Raw genomic sequence first — 21,294 nt, 5'->3', positions numbered from 1 at the left:
CCCCCAGATGTGTCAGTCCATTCCAGAGGAACCTGTTTTCCCTGCACTGCCTTGACGTTCAAGCCGAGGATCGACTCCCACCACGTGTGCACGTGGGACAGCCCTGTGGGAAAGCCTCGTGGGAAAGCCTCGTGGGAAAGACTCGAGGGAAAACCATAGATCCTTTGATCCACGCGGCGGACTGCGTGACACTGCTGCTACCGCTCCGGAGGAAAGCGCAAGTGCATGCCCGCATTCGAGACGAGGACTGACGCCCCTGGGGAGACTTCAGAAGTACCCCAAGATCCATGTCAGCACTGGAGAGGAATCCTCAGGTTTTGGCCCCGACTCCACACAAGGTCTTAGGCCCCGGCATCGACGGGAGAGGAATCCCGAGAGGCCCCCAAGGAACTCGCATGGGGACTGGCCTTTCCTGAGGCCACCAGAGCGGGTCCCTGAGGTCCCCGTCGTAAGTCGAGAGCACCTGCCGCAACTCGAGAAAATCCAGGCGGTTTTGCCCTCCAGGCGAGATGAGGCCCATTTCCGCTGAGGCTTCTCGAGGCTAATCACGTCTAACCACCTGAAATTCCAAAGGGTCCTTCACACCCTTGCTGCAACTCAAGAAGTTCCCCGACATACCCGTCTCCACTCGAGAGGAAGCACGTGGTGTCCCACACACATCCAGGGGAGCCCCGTTTCCGCCTCCTAGCTCGAGATGAGGGATCCTTTCCCTGTTTCGTAGGGAAAGAATTCCCGGCATTCCCGTCGCATCTCAAGAGGAGGCGCTCTCCACAGGAAAGGCGAGAGGAACTCCAGGGTCGTGCCACCAATCCAAGAGTCCCCCAGATGTGTCAGTCCATTCCAGAGGAACCTGTTTTCCCTGCACTGCCTTGATGTTCAAGCCGAGGATCGACTCCCACCACTTGTGCACGTGGGACAGCCCTGTGGGAAAGCCTCGTGGGAAAGCCTCGTGGGAAAGACTCGAGGGAAAACCATAGATCCTTTGATCCACGTGGCGGACTGCGTGACACTGCTGCTACCGCTCTGGAGGAAAGCGCAAGTGCATGCCCGCATTCGAGACGAGGACTGACTCCCCTGGGGAGACTCCAGACGTACCCCAAGATCCATGTCAGCACTGGAGAGGAATCCTCAGGTTCCGGCCCCGACTCCACACAAGGACTTAGGCCCCGGCATCGACGGGAGAGGAATCCCGAGACGCCCCCGAGGAACTCGCATGGGGACTGGCCTTTCCTGAGGCCACCAGAGCGGGTCCCTGAGGTCCCCGTCGTAAGTCGAGAGCACCTGCCGCAACTCGAGAAAATCCAGGAGGTTTTGCCCTCCAGGCGAGATGAGGCCCATTTCCGCTGAGGCTTCTCGAGGCTAATCACGTCTAACCACTGGAACTTCCAAAGGGTCCTTCACACCCTTGCTGCAACTCAAGAAGTTCCCCGACATACCCGTCTCCACTCGAGAGGAAGCAAGTGGTGTCCCGCCCACATACAGGGGAGCTCCGTTTCCGACTCCTAGCTCGAGATGAGGGATCCTTTCCCTGTTTCGTAGGGAAAGAATTCCCGGCGTTCCCGTCGCATCTCAAGAGGAGGCGCTCTCCACAGGAAAGGCGAGAGGAACTCCAGGGTCGTGCCACCATTCCAAGAGTCCCCCAGATGTGTCAGTCCATTCCAGAGGAACCTATTTTCCCTGCACTGCCTTGACTTTCAAGACAAGGATCGACTCCCACCACGTGTGCACGTGGGACAGCCCTGTGGGAAAGCCTTGTGGGAAAGCCTCGTGGAAAAGACTCGAGGGAAAACCATAGATCCTTTGATCCACGCGGCGGACTGCGTGACACTGCTGCTACCGCTCTGGAGGATAGCGCAAGTGCATGCCCGCATTCGAGACGAAGACTGACTCACCTGGGGAGACTCCAGAAGTACCCCAAGATCCATGTCAGCACTCGAGAGGAATCCTCAGGTTCCGACCCCGACTCCACACAAGGACTTAGGCCCGGCATCGACGGGAGAGGAATCCCCAGAGGCCCCCGAGGAACTCGCATGTGGATTGGCCTTTCCTGAGGCCACCAGAGCGGGTCCCTGAGGTCCCCGTCGTAAGTCGAGAGCACCTGCCGCAACTCGAGAAAATCCAGGAGGTTTTGCCCTCCAGGCTAGATGAGGCCCATTTCCGCTGAGGCTTCTCGAGGCTAATCACGTCTAACCACTGGAACTTCCAAAGGGTCCTTCACACCCTTGCTGCAACTCAAGAAGTTCCCCGACATACCCGTCTCCACTCGAGAGGAAGCACGTGGGGTCCCGAATACATACAGGGGATCCCCGTTTCAGCCTCCTAGCTCGAGATGAGGGATCCTTTCCCTGTTTCGTAGGGAAAGAATTCCCGGCGTTCCCGTCGCATCTCAAGAGGAGGCGCTCTCCACAGGAAAGGCGAGAGGAACTCCAGGGTCGTGCCACCAATCCAAGAGTCCCCCAGATGTGTCAGTCCATTCCAGAGGAACCTGTTTTCCCTGCACTGCCTTGACGTTCAAGCCGAGGATCGACTCCCACCACGTGTGCACGTGGGACAGCCCTGTGGGAAAGCCTCGTGGGAAAGCCTCGTGGGAAAGACTCGAGGGAAAACCATAGATCCTTTGATCCATGCGGCGGACTGCGTGACACTGCTGCTACCGCTCTGGAGGAAAGCGCAAGTGCATGCCCGCATTCGAGACGAGGACTGACTCCCCTGGGGAGACTCCAGACGTACCCCAAGATCCATGTCAGCACTGGAGAGGAATCCTCAGGTTCCGGCCCCGATTCCACACAAGGTCTTAGGCCCCGGCATCGACGGGAGAGGAATCCCGAGACGCCCCCGAAGAACTCGCATGGGGCCTGTCCTTTCCTGAGGCCACCAGAGCGGGTCCCTGAGGTCCCCGTCGTAAGTCGAGAGCACCTGCCGCAACTCGAGAAAATCCAGGAGGTTTTGCCCTCCAGGCGAGATGAGGCCCATTTCCGCTGAGGCTTCTCGAGGCTAATCACATCTAACCACTTGAACTTCCAAAGGGTCCTTCACACCCTTGCTGCAACTCAAGAAGTTCCCCGACATACCCGTCTCCACTCGAGAGGATGTACGTGGTGTCCCGCACACATCCAGGGGAGCCCCGTTTCCGCCTCCTAGCTCGAGATGAGGGATCCTTTCACTGTTTCGTAGGGAAAGAATTCCCGGCGTTCCCGTCGCATCTCAAGAGGAGGCGCTCTCCACAGGAAAGGCGAGAGGAACTCCAGGGTCGTGCCACCAGTCCAAGAGTCCCCCAGATGTGTCAGTCCATTCCAGAGGAACCTGTTTTCCCTGCACTGCCATGACGTTCAAGCCGAGGATCGACTCCCACCACGTGTGCACGTGGGACAGCCCTGTGGGAAAGCCTCGTGGGAAAGCCTCGTGGAAAAGACTCGAGGGAAAACCATAGATCCTTTGATCCATTGGGCGGACTGCGTGACACTGCTGCTACCGCTCTGGAGGAAAGCACAAGTGCATGCCCGCATTCGAGACGAGGACTGATTCCCCTGGGGAGACTCCAGAAGTACCCCAAGATCCATGTCAGCACTGGAGAGGAATCCTCAGGTTCCGGCCCCGACTCCACACAAGGTCTTAGGCCCCGGCATCGACGGGAGAGGAATCCCGAGACGCCCCCGAGGAACTCGCATGGGGACTGGCCTTTCCTGAGGCCACCAGAGCGGGTCCCTGAGGTCCCCGTCGTAAGCCGAGAGCACCTGCCGCAACTTGAGAAAATCCAGGAGGTTTTGCCCTCCAGGCGAGATGAGGCCCATTTCCGCTGAGGCTTCTCGAGGCTAATCACGTCTAACCACTGGAACTTCCAAAGGGTCCTTCACACCCTTGCTGCAACTCAAGAAGTTCCCCGACATACCCGTCTGCACTCGAGAGGAAGCACGTGGTGTCCCGCACACATCCAGGGGAGCCCCGTTTCCGCCTCCTAGCTCGAGATGAGGGATCCTTTCCCTGATTCGTAGGGAAAGAATTCCCGGCGTTTGCGTCGCATTTCAAGAGGAGGCGCTCTCCACAGGAAAGGCGAGAGGAACTGCAGGGTCGAGACACCATTCCAAGAGTCCCCCAGATGAGTCAGTCCATTCCAGAGGAACCTGTTTTCCCTGCACTGCCTTGACGTTCAAGCCGAGGATCGACTCCCACCACGTGTGCACGTGGGACAGCCCTGTGGGAAAGCCTCGTGGGAAAGCCTCGTGGGAAAGACTCGAGGGAAAACCATAGATCCTTTGATCCACGCAGCGGACTGTGTGACACTGCTGCTACCGCTCTGGAGGAAAGCGCAATGCATGCCCGCATTCGAGACGAGGACTGACTCCCCTGGGGAGACTCCAGAAGTACCCCAAGATCCATGTCAGCCCTGGAGAGGAATCCTCAGGTTCCGGCCCCGACTCCACACAAGGTCTTAGGCCCCTGCATCGACGGGAGAGGAATCCCGAGAGGCCCCCGAGGAACTCGCATGGGGACTGGCCTTTCCTGAGGCCACCAGAGCGGGTCCCTGAGGTCCCCGTCGTAAGTCGAGAGCACCTGCCGCAACTCGAGAAAATCCAGGAGGTTTTGCCCTCCAGGCGAGATGAGGCCCATTTCCGCTGAGGCTTCTCGAGGCCAATCACATCAAACCACTGGAACTTCCAAAGGGTCCTTCACACCCTTGATGCAACTCAAGAAGTTCCCCGACATACCCGTCTGCACTCGAGAGGAAGCACGTGGTGTCCCGCACACATCCAGGGGAGCCCCGTTTCCGCCTCCTAGCTCGAGATGAGGGATCCTTTCCCTGTTTCGTAGGGAAAGAATTCCCGGCGTTCCCGTCGCATCTCAAGAGGAGGCGCTCTCCACAGGAAAGGCGAGAGGAACTCCAGGGTCGTGCCACCATTCCAAGAGTCCCCCAGATGTGTCAGTCCATTCCAGAGGAACCTGTTTTCCCTGCACTGCCTTGACGTTCAAGCCGAGGATCGACTCCCACCACGTGTGCACGTGGGACAGCCCTGTGGGAAAGCCTCGTGGGAAAGCCTCGTGGGAAAGACTCGAGGGAAAACCATAGATCCTTTGATCCACGCGGCGGACTGCGTGACACTGCTGCTACCGCTCTGGAGGAAAGCGCAAGTGCATGCCCGCATTCGAGACGAGGACTGACTCCCCTGGGGAGACTCCAGAAGTACCCCAAGATCCATGTCAGCCCTGGAGAGGAATCCTCAGGTTCCGGCCCCGACTCCACACAAGGTCTTAGGCCCCTGCATCGACGGGAGAGGAATCCCGAGAGGCCCCCGAGGAACTCACATGGGGACTGGCCTTTCCTGAGGCCACCAGAGCGGGTCCCTGAGGTCCCCGTCGTAAGTCGAGAGCACCTGCCGCAACTCGAGAAAATCCAGGAGGTTTTGCCCTCCAGGCGAGATGAGGCCCATTTCCGCTGAGGTTTCTCGAGGCCAATCACATCAAACCACTGGAACATCCAAAGGGTCCTTCACACCCTTGATGCAACTCAAGAAGTTCCCCGACATACCCGTCTCCACTCGAGAGGAAGCACGTGGTGTCCCGCACACATCCAGGGGAGCCCCGTTTCCGCCTCCTAGCTCGAGATGAGGGATCCTTTCCCTGTTTCGTAGGGAAAGAATTCCCGGCGTTCCCGTCGCATCTCAAGAGGAGGTGCTCTCCACAGGAAAGGCGAGAGGAACTCCAGGGTCGTGACACCATTCCAAGAGTCCCCCAGATGTGTCAGTCCATTCCAGAGGAACCTGTTTTCCCTGCACTGCCTTGACGTTCAAGCCGAGGATCGACTCCCACCACGTGTGCACGTGGGACAGCCCTGTGGGAAAGCCTCGTGGGAAAGCCTCGTGGGAAAGACTCGAGGGAAAACCATAGATCCTTTGATCCACGCGGCGGACTGCGTGACACTGCTGCTACCGCTTTGGAGGAAAGCGCAAGTGCATGCCCGCATTCGAGACGAGGACTGACTCCCCTGGGGAGACTCCAGAAGTACCCCAAGATCCATCTCAGCACTGGAGAGGAATTCTCAGGTTCCGGCCCCGACTCCACACAAGGTCTTAGGCCCCGGCATCGACGGGAGAGGAATCCCGAGAGGCCCCCGAGAAACTCGCATGGGGACTGGCCTTTCCTGAGGCCACCAGAGCGGGTCCCTGAGGTCCCCGTCGTAAGTCGAGAGCACCTGCCGCAACTCGAGAAAATCCAGGAGGTTTTGCCCTCCAGGCGAGATGAGGCCCTTTTCCGCTGAGGCTTCTCGAGGCCAATCACATATAACCACTGGAACTTCCAAAGGGTCCTTCACACCATTGATGCAACTCAAGAAGTTCCCCGACATGCCCGTCTGCACTCGAGAGGAAGCACGTGGTGTACCGCACACATCCAGGGGAGCCCCGTTTCCGCCTCCTAGCTCGAGTTGAGGGATCCTTTCCCTGTTTCGTAGGGAAAGAATTCCCGGCGTTCCCGTCGCATCTCAAGAGGAGGCGCTCTCCACAGGAAAGGCGAGAGGAACTCCAGGGTCATGCCACCATTCCAAGAGTCCCCCAGATGTGTCAGTCCATTCCAGAGGAACCTGTTGTCCCTGCACTGCCTTGACGTTCAAGCCGAGGATCGACTCCCACCACGTGTGCACGTGGGACAGCCCAGTGGGAAAGCCTCGTGGGAAAGCCTCGTGGGAAAGACTCGAGGGAAAAACATAGATACTTTGATCCACGCGGCGGACTGTGTGACACTGCTGCTACCGCTCTGGAGGAAAGCGCAAGTGCATGCCCGCATTCGAGACGAGGACTGACTCCCCTGGGGAGACTCCAGAAGTACCCCAAGATCCATGTCAGCACTGGAGAGGAATCCTCAGGTTCCGGCCCCGACTCCACACAAGGTCTTAGGCCCCGGCATCGTCGGGAGAGGAATCCCGAGAGGCCCCCGAGGAACTCGCATGGGGACTGGCCTTTCCTGAGGCCACCAGAGCGGGTCCCTGAGGTCCCCGTCGTAAGTCGAGAGCACCTGCCGCAACTCGAGAAAATCCAGGAGGTTTTGCCCTCCAGGCGAGATGAGGCCCATTTCCGCTGAGGCTTCTCGAGGCTAATCACGTCTAACCACTGGAACTTCCAAAGGGTCCTTCACACCCTTGCTGCAACTCAAGAAGTTCCCCGACATACCCGTCTCCACTCGAGAGGAAGCACGTGGGTCCCGCACACATCCAGGGGAGCCCCGTTTCCGCCTCCTAGCTCGAGATGAGGGATCCTTTCCCTGTTTCGTAGGGAAAGAATTCCCGGCGTTCCCGTCGCATCTCAAGAGGAGTCGCTCTCCACAGGAAAGGCGAGAGGAACTCCAGGGTCGAGACACCATTCCAAGAGTCCCCCAGATGTGTCAGTCCATTCCAGAGGAACCTGTTTTCCCTGCACTACCTTGACGTTCAAGCCGAGGATCGACTCCCACCACGTGTGCACGTGGGACAGCCCTGTGGGAAAGCCTCGTGGGAAAGCCTCCTGGGAAAGACTTGAGGGAAAACCATAGATCCTTTGATCCACGCGGCGGACTGCGTTACACTGCTGCTACCGCTCTGGAGGAAAGCGCAAGTGCATGCCCGCATTCGAGACGAGGACTGACTCCCCTGGGGAGACTCCAGAAGTACCCCAAGATCCATGTCAGCACTGGAGAGGAATCCTCAGGTTCCGGCCCCGACTCCACACAAGGTCTTAGGCCCCGGCATCGACGGGAGAGGAATCCCGAGAGGCCCCCGAGGAACTCGCATGGGGACTGGCCTTTCCTGAGGCCACCAGAGCGGGTCCCTGAGGTCCCCGTCGTAAGTCGAGAGCACCTGCCGCAACTCGAGAAAATCCAGGAGGTTTTGCCCTCCAGGCGAGATGAGGCCCATTTCCGCTGAGGCTTCTCGAGGCCAATCACATCTAACCACTGGAACTTCCAAAGGGTCCTTCACACCCTTGCTGCAAGTCCAGAAGTTCCCCGACATACCCGTCTGCACTCGAGAGGAAGCACGTGGTGTCCCGCACACATCCAGGGGAGCCCCGTTTCCGCCTCCTAGTTCGAGATGAGGGATCCTTTCCCTGTTTCGTAGGGAAAGAATTCCCGGCGTTCCCGTCGCATCTCAAGAGGTGGCGCTCTCCACAGGAAAGGCGAGAGGAACTCCAGGGTCATGCCACCATTCCAAGAGTCCCCCAGATGTGTCAGTCCATTCCAGAGGAACCTGTTTTCCCTGCACTGCCTTGACGTTCAAGCCGAGGATCGACTCCCACCACGTTTGCACGTGGGACAGCCCTGTGGGAAATCCTCGTGGGAAAGCCTCGTGGGAAAGACTCGAGGGAAAACCATAGATCCTTTGATCCACGCGGCGGACTGCGTGACACTGCTGCTACCGCTCTGGAGGAAAGCGCAAGTGCATGCCCGCATTCGAGACGAGGACTGACTCCCCTGGGGAGACTCCAGAAGTTCCAAAAGATCCATGTCAGCACTGGAGAGGAATCCTCAGGTTCCGGCCCCGACTCCACACAAGGTCTTAGGCCCCGGCATCGAGGGGAGAGGAATCCCGAGAAGCCCCTGAGGAACTCGCATGGGGACTGGCCTTTCCTGAGGCCACCAGAGCGGGTCCCTGAGGTCCCCGTCGTAAGTCGAGAGCACCTGCCACAACTCGAGAAAATCCAGGAGGTTTTGCCCTCCAGGCGAGATGAGGCCCATTTCCGCTGAGGCTTCTCGAGGCCAATCACATCTAACCACTGGATCTTCCAAAGGGTCATTCACACCCTTGCTGCAACTCAAGAAGTTCCCCGACATACCCGTCTCCACTCGAGAGGAAGCACGTGGGGTCCCGCACACATCCAGGGGAGCCCCGTTTCCGCCTCCTAGCTCGAGATGAGGGATCCTTTCCCTGTTTCGTAGGGAAAGAATTCCCGGCGTTCCCGTCGCATCTCAAGAGGAGGCGCTCTCCACAGGAAAGGCGAGAGGAACTCCAGGGTCGTGCCACCATTCCAAGAGTCCCCCAGATGTGTCAGTCCATTCCAGAGGAACCTGTTTTCCCTGCACTGCCTTGACGTTCAAGCCGAGGATCGACTCCCACCACGTGTGCACGTGGGACAGCCCTGTGGGAAAGCCTCGTGGGAAAGCCTCGTGGGAAAGACTCGAGGGAAAACCATAGATCCTTTGATCCACGCGGCGGACTGCGTTACACTGCTGCTACCGCTCTGGAGGAAAGCGCAAGTGCTTGCCCGCATTCGAGACGAGGACTGACTCCCCTGGGGAGACTCCAGAAGTACCCCAAGATCCATGTCAGCACTGGAGAGGAATCCTCAGGTTCCGGCCCCGACTCCACACAAGGTCTTAGGCCCCGGCATCGACGGGAGAGGAATCCCGAGACGCCCCTGAGGGACTCGCATGGGGACTGGCCTTTCCTGAGGCCACCAGAGCGGGTCCCTGAGGTCCCCGTCGTAAGTCGAGAGCACCTGCGGCAACTCGAGAAAATCCAGGAGGTTTTGCCCTCCAGGCGAGATGAGGCCCATTTCCGCTGAGGCTTCTCGAGGCCAATCACGTCTAACCACTGAAACTTCCAAAGGGTCCTTCACACCCTTGCTGCAACTCAAGAAGTTCCCCGACATACCCGTCTCCACTCGAGAGGAAGCACGTGGTGTCCCGCACACATCCAGGGGAGCCCCGTTTCCGCCTCCTAGCTCGAGATGAGGGATCCTGTCCCTGTTTCGTAGGGAAAGAATTCCCGGCGTTCCCGTCGCATCTCAAGAGGTGGCGCTCTCCACAGGAAAGGCGAGCGGAACTCCAGGGTCATGCCACCATTCCAAGAGTCCCCCAGATGTTTCAGTCCATTCCAGAGGAACCTGTTTTCCCTGCACTGCCTTGACGTTCAAGCCGAGGATCGACTCCCACCACGTGTGCACGTGGGACAGCCCTGTGGGAAAGCCTCGTGGGAAAGCCTCGTCGAAAGACTCGAGGGAAAACCATAGATCCTTTGATCCACGCGGCGGACTGCGTGACACTGCTGCTACCGCTCTGGAGGAAAGCGCAAGTGCATGCCCGCATTCGAGACGAGGACTGACTCCCCTGGGGAGACTCCAGAAGTACCCCAAGATCCATGTCAGCACTGGAGAGGAATCCTCAGGTTCCGGCCCCGACTCCACACAAGGTCTTAGGCCCCGGCATCGACGGGAGAGGAATCCCGAGAGGCCCCTGAGGAACTCGCATGGGGACTGGCCTTTCCTGAGGCCACCAGAGCGGGTCCCTGAGGTCCCCGTCGTAAGTCGAGAGCACCTGCCGCAACTCGAGAAAATCCAGGAGGTTTTGCCCTCCAGGCGAGATGAGGCCCATTTCCGCTGAGGCTTCTCGAGGCCAATCACATCTAACCACTGGAACTTCCAAAGGGTCCTTCACACCCTTGCTGCAAGTCCAGAAGTTCCCCGACATACCCGTCTGCACTCGAGAGGAAGCACGTGGTGTCCCGCACACATCCAGGGGAGCCCCGTTTCCGCCTCCTAGCTCGAGTTGAGGGATCCTTTCCCTGTTTCGTAGGGAAAGAATTCCCGGCGTTCCCGTCGCATCTCAAGAGGAGGCGCTCTCCACAGGAAAGGCGAGAGGAACTCCAGGGTCATGCCACCATTCCAAGAGTCCCCCAGATGTGTCAGTCCATTCCAGAGGAACCTGTTTTCCCTGCACTGCCTTGACGTTCAAGCCGAGGATCGACTCCCATCACGTGTGCACGTGGGACAGCCCTGTGGGAAAGCCTCGTGGGAAAGCCTCGTCGAAAGACTCGAGGGAAAACCATAGATCCTTTGATCCACGCGGCGGACTGCGTGACACTGCTGCTTCTGCTCTGGAGGAAAGCGCAAGTGCATGCCCGCATTCGAGACGAGGACTGACTCCCCTGGGGAGACTCCAGAAGTACCCCAAGATCCATGTCAGCACTGGAGAGGAATCCTCAGGTTCCGGCCCCGACTCCACACAAGGTCTTAGGCCCCGGCATCGACGGGAGAGGAATCCCGAGAGGCCCCCGAGAAACTCGCATTTGACGGGCCTTTCCTGAGGCCACCAGAGTGGGTCCCTGAGGTCCCCGTCGTAAGTCTAGAGCACCTGCGGCAACTCGAGAAAATCCAGGAGGTTTTGCCCTCCAGGCGAGATGAGGCCCATTTCCGCTGAGGCTTCTCGAGGCCAATCACGTCTAACCACTGGAACTTCCAAAGGGTCCTTCACACCCTTGCTGCAACTCAAGAAGTTCCCCGACATACCCGTCTCCACTCGAGAGGAAGCACGTTTTGTCCCGCACACATCCAGGGGAGTCCCGTTTCCGCCTCCTATCTCGAGATGAGGGATCCTTTCCCTGTTTCCTAGGGAAAGAATTCCCGGCGTTCTCGTCGCATCTCAAGAGGAGGCGCTCTCCACAGGAAAGGCGAGAGGAACTCCAGGGTCATGCCACCATTCCAAGAGTCCCCCAGATGTGTCAGTCCATTCCAGAGGAACCTGTTTTCCCTGCACTGCCTTGACGTTCAAGCCGAGGATCGACTCCCACCACGTGTGCACGTGGGACAGCCCTGTGGGAAAGCCTCGTGGGAAAGCCTCGTGGGAAAGACTCGAGGGAAAACCATAGATCCTTTGATCCACGCGGCGGACTGCGTGACACTGCTGCTACCGCTCTGGAGGAAAGCGCAAGTGCATGCCCGCATTCGAGACGAGGACTGACTCCCCTGGGGAGACTCCAGAAGTACCCCAAGATCCATGTCAGCACTGGAGAGGAATCCTCAGGTTCCGGCCCCGACTCCACACAAGGTCTTAGGCCCCGGCATCGACGGGAGAGGAATCCCGAGACGCCCCGTAGAAACTCGCATGGGGACTGGCCTTTCCTGAGGCCACCAGAGCGGGTCCCTGAGGTCCCCGTCGTAAGTCGAGAGCATCTGCCGCAACTCGAGAAAATCCAGGAGGTTTTGCCCTCCAGGCGAGATGAGGCCCATTTCCTCTGAGGCTTCTCGAGGCCAATCACGTCTAACCACTGGAACTTCCAAAGGGTCCTTCACACCCTTGCTGCAACTCAAGAAGTTCCCCGACATACCCGTCTCCACTCGAGAGGAAGCACGTGGGGTCCCGCACACATCAAGGGGAGCCCCGTTTCCGCCTCCTAGCTCGAGATGAGGGATCCTTTCCCTGTTTCGTAGGGAAAGAATTCCCGGCGTTCTCGTCACATCTCAAGAGGAGGCGCTCTCCACAGGAAAGGCGAGAGGAACTCCAGGGTCGTGACACCATTCCAAGAGTCCCCCAGATGTGTCAGTCCATTCCAGAGGAACCTGTTTTCCCTGCACTGCCTTGACGTTCAAGCCGAGGATCGACTCCCACCACGTGTGCACGTGGGACAGCCCTGTGGGAAAGCCTCGTGGGAAAGCCTCGTGGGAAAGACTCTAGGGAAAACCATAGATCCTTTGATCCACGCGGCGGACTGCGTGACACTGCTGCTACCGCTCTGGAGGAAAGCGCAAGTGCATGCCCGCATTCGAGACGAGGACTGACTCCCCTGGGGAGACTCCAGAAGTACCCCAAGATCCATGTCAGCACTGGAGAGGAATCCTCAGGTTCCGGCCCCGACTCCACACAAGGTCTTAGGCCCCGGCATCGACGGGAGAGGAATCCCGAGAGGGCCCCGAGGAACTCGCATGGGGACTGGCCTTTCCTGAGGCCACCAGAGCGGGTCCCTGAGGTCCCCGTCGTAAGTCGAGAGCACCTGCCGCAACTCGAGAAAATCCAGGAGGTTTTGCCCTCCAGGCGAGATGAGGCCCATTTCCGCTGAGGCTTCTCGAGGCCAATCACGTCTAACCACTGGAACTTCCAAAGGGTCCTTGACACCCTTGCTGCAACTCAAGAAGTTCCCCGACATACCCGTCTGCACTCGAGAGGAAGCACGTGGTGTCCCGCACACATCCAGGGGAGCCCCGTTTCCGCCTCCTAGCTCGAGATGAGGGATCCTTTCCCTGTTTCGTAGGGAAAGAACTCCCGGCGTTCCCGTCGCATCTCAAGAGGTGGCGCTCTCCACAGGAAAGGCGAGAGGAACTCGAGGGTCGTGCCACCATTCCAAGAGTCCCCCAGATGTGTCAGTCCATTCCAGAGGAACCTGTTTTCCCTGCACTGCCTTGACGTTCAAGCCGAGGATCGACTCCCACCACGTGTGCACGTGGGACAGCCCTGTGGGAAAGCCTCGTGGGAAAGCCTCGTGGGAAAGACTCGAGGGAAAACCATAGATCCTTTGATCCACGTGGCGGACTGCGTGACACTGCTGCTACCGCTCTGGAGGAAAGCACAAGTGCATGCCCGCATTCGAGACGAGGACTGACTCCCCTGGGGAGACTCCAGAAGTACCCCAAGATCCATGTCAGCACTGGAGAGGAATCCTCAGGTTCCGGCCCCGACTCCACACAAGGTCTTAGGCCCCGGCATCGACGGGAGAGGAATCCCGAGACGCCCCGGAGAAACTCGCATGGGGACTGGCCTTTCCTGAGGCCACCAGAGCGGGTCCCTGAGGTCCCCGTCGTAAGTCGAGAGCACCTGCCGCAACTCGAGAAAATCCAGGAGGTTTGCCCTCCAGGCGAGATGAGGCCCATTTCCGCTGAGGCTTCTCGAGGCTAATCACGTCTAACCACTGGAACTTCCAAAGGGTCCTTCACACCCTTGCTGCAACTCAAGAAGTTCCCCGACATACCCGTCTCCACTCGAGAGGAAGCACGTGGGGTCCCGCACACATCCAGGGGAGCCCTGTTTCCGCCTCCTAGCTCGAGATGAGGGATCCTTTCCCTGTTTCCTAGGGAAAGAATTCCCGGCGTTCTCGTCGCATCTCAAGAGGAGGCGCTCTCCACAGGAAAGGCGAGAGGAACTCCAGGGTCATGCCACCATTCCAAGAGTCCCCCAGATGTGTCAGGCCATTCCAGAGGAACCTGTTTTCCCTGCACTGCCTTGACGTTCAAGCCGAGGATCGACTCCCACCACGTGTGCACGTGGGACAGCCCTGTGGGAAAGCCTCGTGGGAAAGCCTCGTGGGAAAGACTCGAGGGAAAAACATAGATCCTTTGATCCACGCGGCGGACTGGGTGACACTGCTGCTACCGCTCTGGAGGAAAGCGCAAGTGCATGCCTGCATTCGAGACGAGGACTGACTCCCCTGGGGAGACTCCAGAAGTACCCCAAGATCCATGTCAGCACTGGAGAGGAATCCTCAGGTTCCGGCCCCGACTCCACACAAGGTCTTAGGCCCCGGCATCGACGGGAGAGGAATCACGAGAGGGCCCCGAGGAACTCGCATGGGGACTTGCCTTTCCTGAGGCCACCAGAGCGGGTCCCTGAGGTCCCCGTTGTAAGTCGAGAGCACCTGCCGCAACTCGAGAAAATCCAGGAGGTTTTGCCCTCCAGGCGAGATGAGGCCCATTTCCGCTGAGGCTTCTCGAGGCCAATCACGTCTAACCACTGGAACTTCCAAAGGGTTCTTCACACCCTTGCTGCAACTCAAGAAGTTCCCCGACATACCCGTCTGCACTCGAGAGGAAGCACGTGGTGTCCCGCAAACATCCAGGGGAGCCCCGTTTCCGCCTCCTAGCTCGAGATGAGGGATCCTTTCCCTGTTTCGTAGGGAAAGAATTCCCGGCGTTCCAGTCGCATCTCAAGAGGAGGCGCTCTCCACAGGAAAGGCGAGAGGAACTCCAGGGTCGTGACACCATTCCAAGAGTCCCCCAGATGTGTCAGTCCATTCCAGAGGAACCTGTTTTCCCTGCACTGCCTTGACGTTCAAGCCGAGGATCGACTCCCACCACGTGTGCACGTGGGACAGCCCTGTGGGAAAGCCTCGTGGGAAAGCCTCGAGGGAAAACCATAGATCCTTTGATCCACGTGGCGGATTGCGTGACACTGCTGCTACCGCTCTGGAGGAAAGCGCAAGTGCATGCCCGCATTCGAGACGAGGACTGACTCCCCTGGGGAGACTCCAGAAGTACCCCAAGATCCATGTCTGCACTGGAGAGGAATCCTCAGGTTCCGGCCCCGACTCCACACAAGGTCTTAGGCCCCGGCATCGATGGGAGAGGAATCACGAGAGGGCCCCGAGGAACTCGCATGGGGACTGGCCTTTCCTGAGGCCACCAGAGCGGGTCCCTGAGGTCCCTGTCGTAAGTCGAGAGCACCTGCCGCAACTCGAGAAAATCCAGGAGGTTTTGCCCTCCAGGCGAGATGAGGACCATTTCCGCTGAGGCTTCTCGAGGCCAATCACATCTAACCACTGGACTTTCCAAAGGTTCCTTCACACCCTTGCTGCAACTCAAGAAGTTCCCCGACATACCCGTCTGCACTCGAGAGGAAGCACGCGGGGTCCCGCACACATCCAGGGGAGCGCCGTTTCCGCCTCCTAGCTCGAGATGAGGGATCCTTTCCCTGTTTCGTAGGGAAAGAAGTCCCGGCGTTCCTGTCCCTTCTCAAGAGGAGGCGCTCGCCACAGGAAAGGCGAGAGGTCCTCCAGGGTCGTGCCACCATTCCAAGAGTCTCCCAGATGAATCAGTCCATTCCAGAGGAACCTGTTTTCCCTGCACTGCCTTGACGTTCAAGCCGAGGATCGACTCCCACCACGTGTGTACGTGGGACAGCCCTGTGGGAAAGCCTCGTGGGAAAGCCTCGTGGGAAAGACTCGAGGGAAAACCATAGATCCTTTGATCCATGCGGCGGACTGCGTGACACTGCTGCTACCGCTCTGGAGGAAAGCGCAAGTGCATGCCCGCATTCGAGACGAGGACTGACTCCCCTGGGGAGACTCCAGAAGTACCCCAAGATCCATGTCAGCACTGGAGAGGAATCCTCAGATTCCGGCCCCGACTCCACACAAGGTCTTAGGCCCCGGCATCGACGGGAGAGGAATCCCGAGAGGCCCCCGAGGAACTCGCATGGGGACGGGCCTTTCCTGAGGCCACCAGAGCGGTTCCCTGAGGTCCCCGTCGTAAGTCGAGAGCACCTGCCGCAACTCGAGAAAATCCAGGCGGTTTTGCCCTCCAGGCGAGATGAGGCCCATTTCCGCTGAGGCTTCTCGAGGCCAATCACGTCTAACCACTGGAACTTCCAAAGGGTCTTTCACACCCTTGCTGCAACTCAAGAAGTTCCCCGACATACCCGTCTGCACTCGAGAGGAAGCACGTGGTGTCCCGCACACATCCAGGGGAGCCCCGTTTCCGCCTCCTAGCTCGAGATGAGGGATCCTTTCCCTGTTTCGTAGGGAAAGAATTCCCGGCATTCTTGTCGCATCTCAAGAGGAGGCGCTCTCCACAGGAGAGGCGAGAGGAACTCCAGGGTCATGCCACCATTCCAAGAGTCCCCCAGATGTGTCAGTCCATTCCAGAGGAACCTGTTTTCCCTGCACTGCCTTGACGTTCAAGCCGAGGATCGACTCCCACCACGTGTGCACGTGGGACAGCCCTGTGGGAAAGCCTCGTGGGAAAGCCTCGAGGGAAAACCATAGATCCTTTGATCGACGTGGCGGATTGCGTGACACTGCTGCTACCGCTCTGGAGGAAAGCGCAACTGCATGCCCGCATTCGAGACGAGGACTGACTCCCCTGGGGAGACTCCAGAAGTACCCCAAGATCCATGTCAGCACTGGAGAGGATTCCTCAGGTTCCGGCCCCGACTCCACACAAGGTCTTAGGCCCCGGCATCGACGGGAGAGGAATCCCGAGAGGCCCCCGAGGAACTCGCATGGGGACTGGCCTTTCCTGAGGCCACCAGAGCGGGTCCCTGAGGTCCCCGTCGTAAGTCGAGAGCACCTGCCGCAACTCGAGAAAATCCAGGAGGTTTTGCCCTCCAGGCGAGATGAGGCCCATTTCCGCTGAGGCTTCTCGAGGCCAATCACATCTAAACACTGGAACTTCCAAAGGTTCCTTCACACCCTTGCTGCAACTCAAGAAGTTCCCCGACATACCCGTCTGCACTCGAGAGGAAGCACGTGGTGTCCCGCACACATCCAGGGGAGCGCCGTTTCCGCCTCCTAGCTCGAGATGAGGGATCCTTTCCCTGTTTCGTAGGGAAAGAATTCCCGGCGTTTCCGTCGCTTCTCAAGAGGAGGCGCTCTCCACAGGAAAGGCGAGAGGTCCTCCAGGGTCGTGCCACCATTCCAAGAGTCTCCCAGATGAGTCAGTCCATTCCAGAGGAACCTGTTTTCCCTGCACTGCCTTGACGTTCAAGCCGAGGATCGACTCCCACCACGTGTGTACGTGGGACAGCCCTGTGGGAAAGCCTCGTGGGAAAGCCTCGTGGGAAAGACTCGAGGGAAAACCATAGATCCTTTGATCCATGCGGCGGACTGCGTGACACTGCTGCTACCGCTCTGGAGGAAAGCGCAAGTGCATGCCCGCATTCGAGACGAGGACTGACTCCCCTGGGGAGACTCCAGAAGTACCCCAAGAACCATGTCAGCACTGGAGAGGATTCCTCAGGTTCCGGCCCCGACTCCACACAAGGTCTTAGGCCCCGGCATCGACGGGAGAGGAGTCCCGAGAGGCCCCCGAGGAACTCGCATGGGGACGGGCCTTTCCTGAGGCCACCAGAGCGGGTCCCTGAGGTCCCCGTCGTAAGTCGAGAGCACCTGCCGCAACTCGAGAAAATCCAGGAGGTTTTGCCCTCCAGGCGAGATGAGGCCCATTTCCGCTGAGGCTTCTCGAGGCCAATCACGTCTAACCACTGGAATTTCCAAAGGGTCCTTCACACCCTTGCTGCAACTCAAGAAGTTCCCCGACATACCCGTCTCCACTCGAGAGGAAGCACGTGGTGTCCCGCACACATCCAGGGGAGCCCCGTTTCCGCCTCCTAGCTCGAGATGAGGGATCCTTTCCCTCTTTCGTAGGGAAAGAATTCCCGGCGTTCTTGTCGCATCTCAAGAGGAGGCGCTCTCCACAGGAGAGGCGAGAGGAACTCCAGGGTCATGCCACCATTCCAAGAGTCCCCCAGATGTGTCAGTCCATTCCAGAGGAACCTGTTTTCCCTGCACTGCCTTGACGTTCAAGCCGAGGATCGACTCCCACCACGTGTGCACGTGGGACAGCCCTGTGGGAAAGCCTCGTGGGAAAGCCTCGTGGGAAAGACTCGAGGGAAAACCATAGATGCTTTGATCCACGCGGCGGACTGCGTGACACTCCTGCTACCGCTCTGGAGGAAAGCGCAAGTGCATGCCCGCATTCGAGACGAGGACTGACTCCCCTGGGGAGACTCCAGAAGTACCCCAAGATCCATGTCAGCACTGGAGAGGAATCCTCAGGTTCCGGCCCCGACTCCACACAAGGTCTTAGGCCTCGGCATCGACGGGAGAGGAATCACGAGAGGGCCCCGAGGAACTCGCATGGGGACTGGCCTTTCCTGAGGCCACCAGAGCGGGTCCCTGAGGTCCCCGTCGTAAGTCTAGAGCACCTGCCGCAACTCGAGAAAATCCAGGAGGTTTTGCCCTCCAGGCGAGATGAGGCCCATTTCCGCTGAGGCTTCTCGAGGCCAATCACATCTAACCACTGGAACTTCCAAAGGGTCCTTCACACCATTGCTGGAACTCAAGAAGTTCCCCGACGTACCCGTCTCCACTCGAGAGGAAGCACGTGGGGTCCCTCACACATCCAGGGGAGCCCCGTTTCCGCCTCCTAGCTCGAGATGAGGGATCTTTCCCTGTTTCGTAGGGAAAGAATTCCCGGCGTTCCCGTCGCATCTCAAGAAGGGGCGCTCTCCACAGGAAAGGCGAGAGGAACTCCAGGGTCGTGACACCATTCCAAGAGTCCCCCAGATGTGTCAGTCCATTCCAGAGGAACCTGTTTTCCCTGCACTGCCTTGCCGTTCAAGCCGAGGATCGACTCCCACCACGTGTGCACGTGGGACAGCCCTGTGGGAAAGCCTCGTGGGAAAGCCTCGTGGGAAAGACTCGAGGGAAAACCATAGATCCTTTGATCCACGCGGCGGACTGCGTGACACTGCTGCTACCGCTCTGGAGGAAAGCGCAAGTGCATGCCCGCATTCGAGACGAGGACTGACTCCCCTGGGGAGACTCCAGAAGTACCCCAAGATCCATGTCAGCACTGGAGAGGAATCCTCAGGTTCCGGCCCGACTCCACACAAGGTCTTAGGCCCCGGCATCGACGGGAGAGGAATCCCGAGAGTCCCCCGAGGAACTGGCATGGGGACTGGCCTTTCTTGAGGCCACCAGAGCGGGTCCCTGAGATCCCCGTCATAGGTCGAGAGCACCTGACGCAACTCGAGAAAATCCAGGAGGTTTTGCCCTCCAGGCGAGATGAGGCCCATTTCCCCTGAGGCTTCTCGAGGCCAATCACATCTAACGACTGGAACTTCCAAAGGGTTCTTCACACCATTGCTGCAACTCAAGAAGTTCCCCGACATACCCGTCTCCACTCGAGAGGAAGCACGTGGGGTCCCTCACACATCCAGGGGAGCCCCGTTTCCGCCTCCTAGCTCGAGATGAGGGATCCTTCCCTGTTTCTTAGGGAAAGAATTCCCGGCGTTCCCATCGCATCTCAAGAGGAGGCGCTCTCCACAGGAAAGGCGAGAGGAACTCCAGGGTCGTGACACCATTCCAAGAGTCCCCCAGATGTGTCAGTCCATTCCAGAGGAACCTGTTTTCCCTGCACTGCCTTGACGTTCAAGCCGAGGATCGACTCCCACCACGTGTGCACGTGGGACAGCCCTGTGGGAAAGCCTCGTGGGAAAGCCTCGTGGGAAAGACTCGAGGGAAAACCATAGATCCTTTGATCCACGCGGCGGACTGCGTGACACTGCTGCTACCGCTCTGGAGTAAAGCGCAAGTGAATGCCCGCATTCGAGACGAGGACTGACTCCCCTGGGGAGACTCCAGAAGTACCCCAAGATCCATGTCAGCACTGGAGAGGAATCCTCAGGTTCCGGCCCCGACTCCACACAAGGTCTTAGGCCCCGGCATCGACGGGAGAGGAATCCCGAGAGGCCCCCGAGGAACTCGCATGGGGACTGGCCTTTCCTGAGGCCACCAGAGCGGGTCCCTGAGGTCCCCGTCGTAAGTCGAGAGCACCTGCCGCAACTCGAGAAAATCCAGGAGGTTTTGCCCTCCAGGCGAGATGAGGCCCATTTCCGCTGAGGCTTCTCGAGGCCAATCACATCTAACCACTGGAACTTCCAAAGGGTCCTTCTCACCATTGCTGCAACTCAAGAAGTTCCCCGACATACCCGTCTCCACTCGAGAGGAAGCACGTGGTGTCCCGCACACATCCAGGGGAGCCCCGTTTCCGCCTCCTAGCTCGAGATGAGGGATCCTTTCCCTGTTTCGTAGGGAAAGAATTCCCGGCGTTCCCGTCGCATCTCAAGAGGAGGCCCTCTCCACAGGAAAGGCGAGAGGAACTCCACGGTCGTGCCACCATTCCAAGAATCCCACAGATGGGTCAGTCCATTTCAGAGGAACCTGTTTTCCCTGCACTGCCTTGACGTTCAAGCCGAGGATCGACTCCCACCACGTGTGCACGTGGGACAGCCCTGTGGGAAAGCCTCGGGGGAAAGCCTCGTGGGAAAGACTAGAGGGAAAACCATAGATCCTTTGATCCACGCGGCGGACTGCGTGAAACTGCTGCTACCACTCTGGAGGAAAGCGCAAGTGCATGCCCGCATTCGAGACGAGGACTGACTCCCCTGGGGAGACTCCAGAAGTACCCCAAGATCCATGTCAGCACTGGAGAGGAATCCTCAGGTTCCGGCCCCGACTCCACACAAGGTCTTAGGCCCCGGCATCGACGGGAGAGGAATCCCGAGAGGCCCCCGAGGAACTCGCATGGGGACTGGCCTTTCCTGAGGCCACCAGAGCGGGTCCCTGAGGTCCCCGTCGTAAGTCGAGAGCACCTGCCGCAACTCGAGAAAATCCAGGAGGTTTTGCCCTCCAGGCGAGATGAGGCCCATTTCCGCTGAGGGTTCTGGAGGCTAATCACGTCTAACCACTGGAACTTCCAAAGGGTCCTTCACACCCTTGCTGCAACTCAAGAAGTTCCCCGACATACCCGTCTCCACTCGAGAGGAAGCACGTGGGTCCCGCACACATCCAGGGGAGCCCTGTTTCCGCCTCCTAGCTCGAGATGAGGGATCCTTTCCCTGTTTCGTAGGGAAAGAATTCCCGGCGTTCCCGTCGCATCTCAAGAGGAGGCGCTCTCCACAGGAAAGGCGAGAGGAACTCCAGGGTCGTGCCACCATTCCAAGAGTCCCCCAGATGTGTCAGTCCATTCCAGAGGAACCTGTTTTCCCTGCACTGCCTTGACGTTCAAG

This window comes from Ovis canadensis, chromosome 23, assembly GCF_042477335.2.
Source record: "Ovis canadensis isolate MfBH-ARS-UI-01 breed Bighorn chromosome 23, ARS-UI_OviCan_v2, whole genome shotgun sequence".
Classification (NCBI taxonomy): Eukaryota; Metazoa; Chordata; class Mammalia; order Artiodactyla; family Bovidae; genus Ovis; species Ovis canadensis.
This window is presented reverse-complemented; position numbering follows the sequence as displayed.